This window comes from Bufo bufo, chromosome 3 (genome assembly GCF_905171765.1).
Source record: "Bufo bufo chromosome 3, aBufBuf1.1, whole genome shotgun sequence".
In the NCBI taxonomy this organism is placed as follows: Eukaryota; Metazoa; Chordata; class Amphibia; order Anura; family Bufonidae; genus Bufo; species Bufo bufo.
The window spans coordinates 6,324,740-6,333,345 of NC_053391.1; positions in this window are offsets into that span (position 1 = coordinate 6,324,740).

Here is an 8,606-nt window from a genome sequence, read left to right on the forward strand (position 1 = left end):
TGGTTCACTTCTTCCATTGTCTATTCCATCTCGTCCTTGGACGCATTTGTCTATGGACTTTATTACGGATCTGCCGAGTTCCTCCGGAAGAACTGTGATTTTGGTGGTAGTTGACCGTTTCAGTAAAATGGCTCACTTTATACCACTAACTAGTCTGCCTAATGCCAAGACTCTTGCGCAGATTTTTGTGGATAATATTGTGAAATTGCATGGTATTCCTTTGGATGTGGTCTCTGATAGGGGCACGCAGTTTGTCTCCAGGTTTTGGAGGGCGTTCTGCTCTCGGCTTGGCATTCAACTTTCATTCTCTTCGGCTTTTCATCCGCAGTCGAATGGTCAGACGGAGCGTACTAATCAAAACCTGGAGACCTACTTGAGGTGCTTTGTGGCTGAGAATCAGGAGGACTGGTCCTCATTCTTGTCCTTAGCAGAATTTGCGTTGAATAACCGTAGGCAGGAGTCCACGGGTAAGTCGCCATTTTTTGGCGCATACGGTTTCCATCCTCAGTTTGGTACCTTTTCTGGGTCTGGTTCCTCTGGGATGCCAGAGGAGGAGAGATTCTTTTCTGCCTTATCCTCTATCTGGCGGAGGATTCAAGGGAATTTGGAGAGGATGGGTGAGAGGTATAAACGAATGGCTGACAAGAGACGTATGACTGGTCCGGACCTGTGTGTGGGTGATCTGGTGTGGTTGTCCACTAAGAATATCAAATTGAGAGTCCCATCTTGGAAACTGGGTCCAAGATTTATTGGTCCGTATAAAATTTCTGCGGTGATCAATCCTGTGGCGTTTCGACTGGATCTTCTGCAGACTTGCAGGATCCATGATGTGTTCCACGGGTCTTTACTAAAAAAATACGTGAGACCGGTGGAACCATCGCCATTGCCTCCTCCTCCTGTTCTAGTCGAGGGAAACTTGGAGTTTGAGATCTCCAGGATTCTCGACTCGAGAGTTCTTTGGGGTTCCCTTCAGTACCTGGTGCACTGGAGGGGATACGGTCCTGAGGAAAGGATGTGGGTTCCGGCATCGGATGTCAACGCCAGCCGACTGGTGAGGGCCTTCCATAGGTCCCATCCGGATAAGGTTGGTCCGGGGTGTCCGGAGGTCACCTGTAGAAGGGGGGGTACTGTCATGCCCCACTCTGACGATGTGCGGAGGTCGGCCAGGATAGCAGCACGAGTTTAGTGTTTGTTTTGGAGCCGTGGGAATTCAGGGTTTTGTCAGCCCAGGCACGGGGACACCTTATACCTACCTTAAAGGTCTGTAGCTGGGCTGAGCAGTGCAGGGAAAGAGGTCAGGGATTAGTTAGGAGGTGACCCTTCCCCTGTCTCTCGCCCAGAGTCTGGTTGGTGCGTTATCTGTTAGACTGAGTGCACGCTCGCCGTGACATAGTGCTATTTGGATTTTGACCCGTGCCCGTTTTTGACCCGCTACGGTTTGCTCCTTTTTTCTAGACGTGACCTCTTTGCTTGACCTTCGGCTTGTGACCTGACCTGTTCATGTTTATTCCTCTGGTACTGATTTACTCTCCTGGTATTTGACCTCGGCTTCCCCTGACTATTCGCTGCTTTCTCCATTTGTACTTCGTCGCTGTCACGGCGGACGTGCACTCAGTATAAAAGATAACACACCAACCAGGCTCTGGACGAGAGACAGGGGAAGGGCCACCTCCTAGTTTATCCCTGACCTCTTTCCCTGCACTGCTCAGCCCACAGGCAGACCTTGAAGGTAGGTGTGCTGTGTCCTCCAGCCTGGACTGACAAAACCCTGAACTCCCTGAGATGGTGAAGTGGGGAGATAGGAGCAGCCTGCTCGCACAGAACCTGGATGGGAAAGATGACACAAACAACCAAACAAGAAATGACACTTATCTTCTGAGAGCAGGAACTGACAGCCAACCTTCTCTCCAAACTTCCCAGACCAGAATGATCAGTATAATCCGCTCAGAGCACTTAGCTGGAGACCATTTAAACTAATGACTCCCCCCAGTGCACCTTATGAAAGGCGGATCAAGCACGGCACCAAAACAAATACTAAACTCGTGCTGCTATCCTGGTCGACCTCCGCACATCGTTAGAGTGGGGCATGACAGTCGCCCTCTCGGTATTGACTCGGTTCGTTCACTATCCGTTGTTTGTCTTGTCTGTCCTCCCAGCACGTATTTTAAGCTAGGGACTGCCGTCCAGTTGTCCACTGTCATCAGGACTTGTGTGGCAAGTAGGCAGGGCCAGGGGTGAGGGTGGAGCGCAGTGGTCACTATCCTTCCCCCCTGTGAGTGCGTGAACGCGACCGTGACGCCGTAATAATTATATTTTAGTGTATCCATAGTCTGAGAGCCATAGCTTTTATATTTTTTGACCAATTGTCTTAGGTAAGGACTCATTTTTGCGGGATGAGGTGACGGTTTGGTTGGTACTAATTTGTGGGATATATGCCTTTTTGATCGCTTGGTGTTTTTGGGATGTAAGTTGACAAAAATAGCTTTTTTTTTTACACATTTTTTTTTTTTTTACGGTGTTCATCTGAGGGGTTAGGTGATGTGATATTTTTATAGAGCTGGTTGTTACGGATGTGGCGATACCTAATATGTATAATTTTGTATTTATTTCACTTTAGCACAATAACAGCCGTTTTGAAGCAAAAAATAATCATATTTTAGTGTCTCCATTGTCTGAGAGTGATAGCTTTTTTATTTTTTGACCGATTCTCTTAGGTAGGGTCAAATTTTTTGTGGGATGAGGCGACGGTCTGATTGGTACTATTTTGGGGGGCATATGCCTTTTTGATCATCTGCTGTTGCAATTTTTGTGATATAATTTGACAAAAATGCCTTTTTTTATACATTTTTTTTTTTTTTTTTTACGGTGTTCACCTGAGAAGTTAGGTCATGTGATATTTTTATAAAGCTGGTTGTTACGGACGTGGCGATACCTAATATATATATTTTCTTTTATGTATTTCACTTTAGCACAATAATAGCAGTTTTGAAACAAAAAAATTACTGTATGTTTTAGTGTCTCCATGTTCTGAGAGCTATAGTTTTTTATTTTTTGGGCGATTATCTTAGGTAGGGGCTCATTTTTTGCGGGATGAGGTGACTGTTTTATTGATACCATTTTGTGGGACATAAGCCTTTTTGATCGCTTGGTGTTGCACTTTTTGTGATGTAAGGTGACAAAAATGGCTTTTTTTTTTGCACCGTTTTTATTTATTTATTTTTATGGTGTTTATCGGACAGGGTGGATCATGTGATATATTCATAGAGCCGGTCATTACGGATATGGCGATACCTAATATGTGTGTTTTGTTTTTTTTCAGTTTTTTATTATAAAATAAGGGGAAAGGGGTGTTTTTTTTTTCTTTTTTTACTTTATTAATTTTATTAAAAACACTTTTTTTAAACTTTTTTTTCTTTACTTTATTTCTGATGTTCACTTTTGGGGATCTGATCCCCTCTGCAATGCATTACAATACATCTGTATTGTAATGCATTGCCTGTTCGTGTACTACAGTGAGTAATACACTAACAGGTTGCCTAGGAGACGGGCCTGAGGCTGGACAGGTTGCCTAGGAGACGGGCCTGAGGCTGGATCTCCTCGGCACCCGTAGAAGGCAGGTCCCGATGCCGTGCAAGGCATTGGGCAGCCTCTGCACGGCATCGGGCTGCCTTCTGACACATCGAGTCCCCGCCACAGCAGCGCTATCCTATCAATCTTATTCCCGGAGCGAAGTTGCCCAAATCTAGGTTAAATAACCTTTCTGAACCCGAAAGAGCGGCCAAGTTTGAGTATATTGCTGAGAGTTTGGCTAAGGGACATATTAGACCTTCCAAGTCCCCAGTGGCTGCAGGGTTTTTCTTTGTAATGAAGAAAGCCGGAACTCTTAGGCCCTGTCTGGACTTCCGTGGGCTCAATCGGAATACGATCCGTGATCTGTACCCCCTTCCTTTGATTCCTGACTTGTTTAACCAGATTGTTGGTGCCAAAGTGTTCTTCAAGTTGGACCTAAGGGGGGCATATAATCTGGTCAGGATCAAGGAAGGGGATGAATGGAAGATGGCGTTTAATACCCCAAGAGGGTCATTTTGAGAGTCTGGTTATGCCCTTTGGATTAACTAATGCTCCTGTGGTTTTCCAGCATTTTGTTAATGACATCTTTCATCTGGCGGGCGGGTTTGTTGTTGTGTATCTGGATGACATACTAATTTATTCTCCAGACATGGAGACGCATCAGGATCACGTGAGACAAGTGTTACAGATCCTAAGAAAGAATAAACTGTATGCTAAGATGGCGAAGTGTGTATTTGCAGTTCAGGAAGTACAATTCCTGGGGGAACCTACTCTCATCTTCAAGTTTTCGTATGGATCCAGAGAAGTTTCTGTGCTGTGTTGGACTATGATCGACCCAAAAATCTGAAAGCGTTTATGCGTTTTTTGGGATTCACCAACTACTACCGTAAATTCATTTTGAACTACTCGACTGTGGTCAAACCTTTAACGGACATGACTAGGAAACGTTTGGATGTCTCAGTCTGGTCTGATGAGGCATTACAAGCCATTACAGCGGTGAAGGAATGTTTCGCTTGTGCTCCTATACTGGTGCAACCTGATGTGTCTCAGCCATTCATTGTGGAAGTTGACGCATCCGAGGTAGGGGTAGGAGCAGTCTTGTGGCAGGGCCCTTCACCTAGTAAATGGCGCCCTTGTGCTTTTTTCTCTAAAAACTCTTGGCTGCAGAAAGGGAATTATGACATGGGTAATAGAGAGTTGCTGGCCATTAAGTTGGCTTTTGAAGAATGGCGCCATTGGTTGGAAGGAGCAATTCATCCTATTACTGTAATTACCGATCACAAAAATCTGGATTACCAGGAGTCGGCTAAATGACTGAACCCAAGGCAGGCCAGATGGTCGTTGTTTTTTTACCAGATTTAATTTCATTATCACCTATTGCCCTGGGGTTAAGAACGTCACGGCTGAGGCTTTGTCGCGTAGCTTTCCTGGCGGGGGTTATTTGGAAGATCCTGGTCCGATATTGTCTGAGGAGGTGGTAATATCTGCCCTATATCCCAACCTTGAGGTAGAGGTGTTGGAGGCCCAGGGAGATGCACCGGATTCTTGTCCTCCGGGGAAGTTGTTTGTTCCTTCTGAATTATGACACAAGGTGTTTGAGGGACATTACTGTACGGTTCTCACAGGACACCCTGGGAGCAGATCCATGGTCGATCTCATCTCTCGTAGATTCTAGTGGCTGGGATTGCGTAAGTGTCTTGAGGACTATGTGTCGGCTTGTAGTAGTTGTGCACGTGCTAAGGTGACACATACTCGGCCTTCCGGAGCTCTACTTCCGTTGTCCATCCCCTCCAGACCATGGACTTATTTATCCATGGATTTTATCACAGATTTACCTAATTCTTCAGGTAAAACTGTGATTCTGGTGGTTGTTGATCTCTTCAGCAAGATGTCGCACTTTATAGCATTGCCAGGTCTACCTAATGCTAAAACTCTTGCACAAGTGTTTGTCGATAACAGTGTGAAATTACATGGTATTCCTTCTGATGTGGTGTCTGATAGGGGGACTCAGTTTTCAGATTCTGGAAGGTGTTCTGTACTCGTCTGGGGGTCCAATTGTCTTTTTCTTTGGCCTTTCATCCTCAGTCGAACGGCCAGACTGAACGCACTAATCAGAATCTGGAGACTTATTTGAGATGTTTTGTCTCGGACAACCAGGAGGAGTGGTCTTCATTTTTGTCTTTGGCCGAGTTTCCATAAATAACCGTAGAGAGGAGTCCACTGATAAGTCGCCGTTTTTTGGGGCATATGGGTTCCATCCGCAGTTTGGCACATTTTCTGGTGCTGAGACTTCTGGTATACCTGAAGAGGAAATATTTTCCTCTTCTTTGTCATCTATTTGGCGGAAAATTCAAAATAATCAGAAACAAATAGGCAACAAGTATAAACGTATGGCTGACAAGAGACGTATGAGTGGTCCGGACCTGAGAGTGGGTGATTCTGTGTGGCTGTCCACAAGAAACAGTAAGTTTCTCCCACGAGTGTTATACCTCTTTCAGACCCTTCCCATCAAACTACCCGCTAGTTTCTTCAACAGGATTCATGGGGACATATTTAGGTTTATTTGGGCAAAGGGTAGCCCGAGACTCGCCAGATCTCTCTTACACATACCGAGGGACAAAGGAGGGCTAGGTGTACCTGACTTACGTAAATATCATTCAGCCTCCCTGCTCCAAAGGATAGTGGATTGGTGTAGGCATTCACAGCTCAAGCAGTGGGTATCAATTGAACAACTATGCTCGAACTGTCCGTTAGCGTCCCTGCCCTGGGTGGCTTTGAAACCACCTTCAGCCCTGGATAATCATCCCACAATCGGACCCACTATCTCACAGTTCCATAGAATTAGAGATAATCCCCTGATCTCCCCCTCCCCCTCACATTTATTTCCCATCTTGGGGAATCCCACTTTCCCAGCGGGTTGCAAGGGCGGACCGTTCTTGCAGTGGAGGACTAATGGTAGGTCCTGCGCTCCCTTCTTCAGAACTTCAGGCAGATGGCGCACCTATGACGAGATTTTGAGTATAACAGATCCCTGCTCTTTGGGTTTCTGGAGATCCAGGCAACGGACGCATTTTTTATCCTCTATTCCGACCTCCACGTGGTATGACAGGGCTCTCACCTCGTTTGAAAAAATTTGTGTTGGGGTGGGCACCTATAGACATTCCCTTTCTGAATGTTATCAGTCCTTGGTAGCCCCTCGACAGGACTTTCTTCCACCGTTTGTGGCTAAATGGTCCCAAGACCTGGGAGTGAACAATCCCCCCCCCCCGATCACTGGTCAAAACTCTGCAGTCTGCTATACAGGTCATCCATAGCGAGTAGGTTCCAGGAGGCGGGTTATAAGATAATGTCCAGATGGTACTATGTTCCAACCAGATTGCAGAAAATGTTCCCATCCGCGTCTCCTATTTGCTGGCGCTGTGACTCCGGTATGGGCTCCATGATGCACATTTTCTGGGATTGCCCAAAAATTTGTCCTTTTTGGCATTTGGTCCATAAGACCTTTTCCTCAATTTTCCGATTTACGATACCACACACCCCTGGTTTCTTCTTATTATTTCTCTCGGATCTGCCAATCAATGCGCTCCGGAAGTCATGTTTGTGCTCCCTGGTGATAGCGGCTAGATCATGTATCCCTGCGAGATGGAAGCTCTCTGCGCCTCCGACTATCAGTTGTTGGATCCAAAAGGTGGAGGAGATCCGGAGAATGGAGGAACTCACCTCGCAGCTGAGAGCCAAGCATAAAGCCTTCCTTGATTCATGGGCCCCCTGGTTTTCTTTTCAGGAGTCTCAGGAGTTTCAGGACCTTTTGGCCTAAGCTGCGGATTTTACTCTGTACTCTTTAGGTTGCTCCTTCTAGTCTGTGTGCATTTATGCGCTTTACTCTTCCTGGTAACTTTGTTTTAATGCCAGGATTATGTTCTTATTTTTTTAGCCTGATGTGGTTATGGATCAGTCGAAAGGGTTCCTGCTCAGGCGAGGTTCCTATCATTATACCACAAGTGCCATCAGATATTGTTATGTTAGTTGATGTATAAGGTGATATCGTTGATGTGCTATATCTCTGATACAATGGTTGTACTGTATGACTTTGCTAATGCACGGTTGGACTTCCGTATTCATTTAAATAAAGAATAAAAAAAAATAAAAAAAATAAACAGTAAGTTGAAGACACCTTCTTGGAAGTTGGGTCCAAGGTTTATTGGTCCATATAAGATCTCTGCCATTATTAGCCCGGTAGCCTTTCGTCCTGAACTTCCTCAGGCTTTGAAGATTCATAATGTGTTCCATAAGTCGTTGTTGAAGAGAGATGTCCAACCTGTTGAACCGTCCTCCCTGCCTCCCGCTCCTGTCATGGTGAACGGTAATCTGGAATTTCAGATCGCCAGGATAGTGAACTCACGTATTCTCTGTAGATGCCTCCAGTATCCCGTTCACTGGAGGGGTTACGGACCAGAGGAGAGGAAGTGGGTCTCCAGCGGCCGACGTTAATGCTAGTCATCTTGCGAAAACCTTTCACAAAGTTCATCCGGATAAAGTCGGTCCTAGGTGCCCGGAGGCCACCCGTAGAAGGGGGGTACTGTCACGGTCTCTCCTGTGACAGGGGTCAGAAGATCTAAGAGACTGGCTGCACGTGATGTGATCTGACAGCCTCTTTGGTTTCACTTACTTCTGTGTTGTTGCTGGTAATGACCTCTGTCCTCAGGTGTAGCTTCAGTGGTCATTCCTTCTCGTTTCGTCTTTCCTCATCCATCATGCTATGCGGTTGACAGCTCCTTTCTGGTTTTGAAGTGTTGGTGTTTGGTTCTCCATTGAGTTCCTGCTCGTCCGCGTACTTCGGAGTTAAGTGTCTTTTCCTATTTTCTAGTTTGTTGTATTCCCCTATCTTTTGGTATTAGGCCTGACCTGAGGGAGACTCCTGTTCCTTCTGTTGGGAAGGAACAGGTCCTCTGTTGTCCTGACACTATCTCCAGGGCCCTTTAGGGTCAGATAGGGCTCTAGGTTACGGCATGTGAACATTCCTACCATTGAGGTCT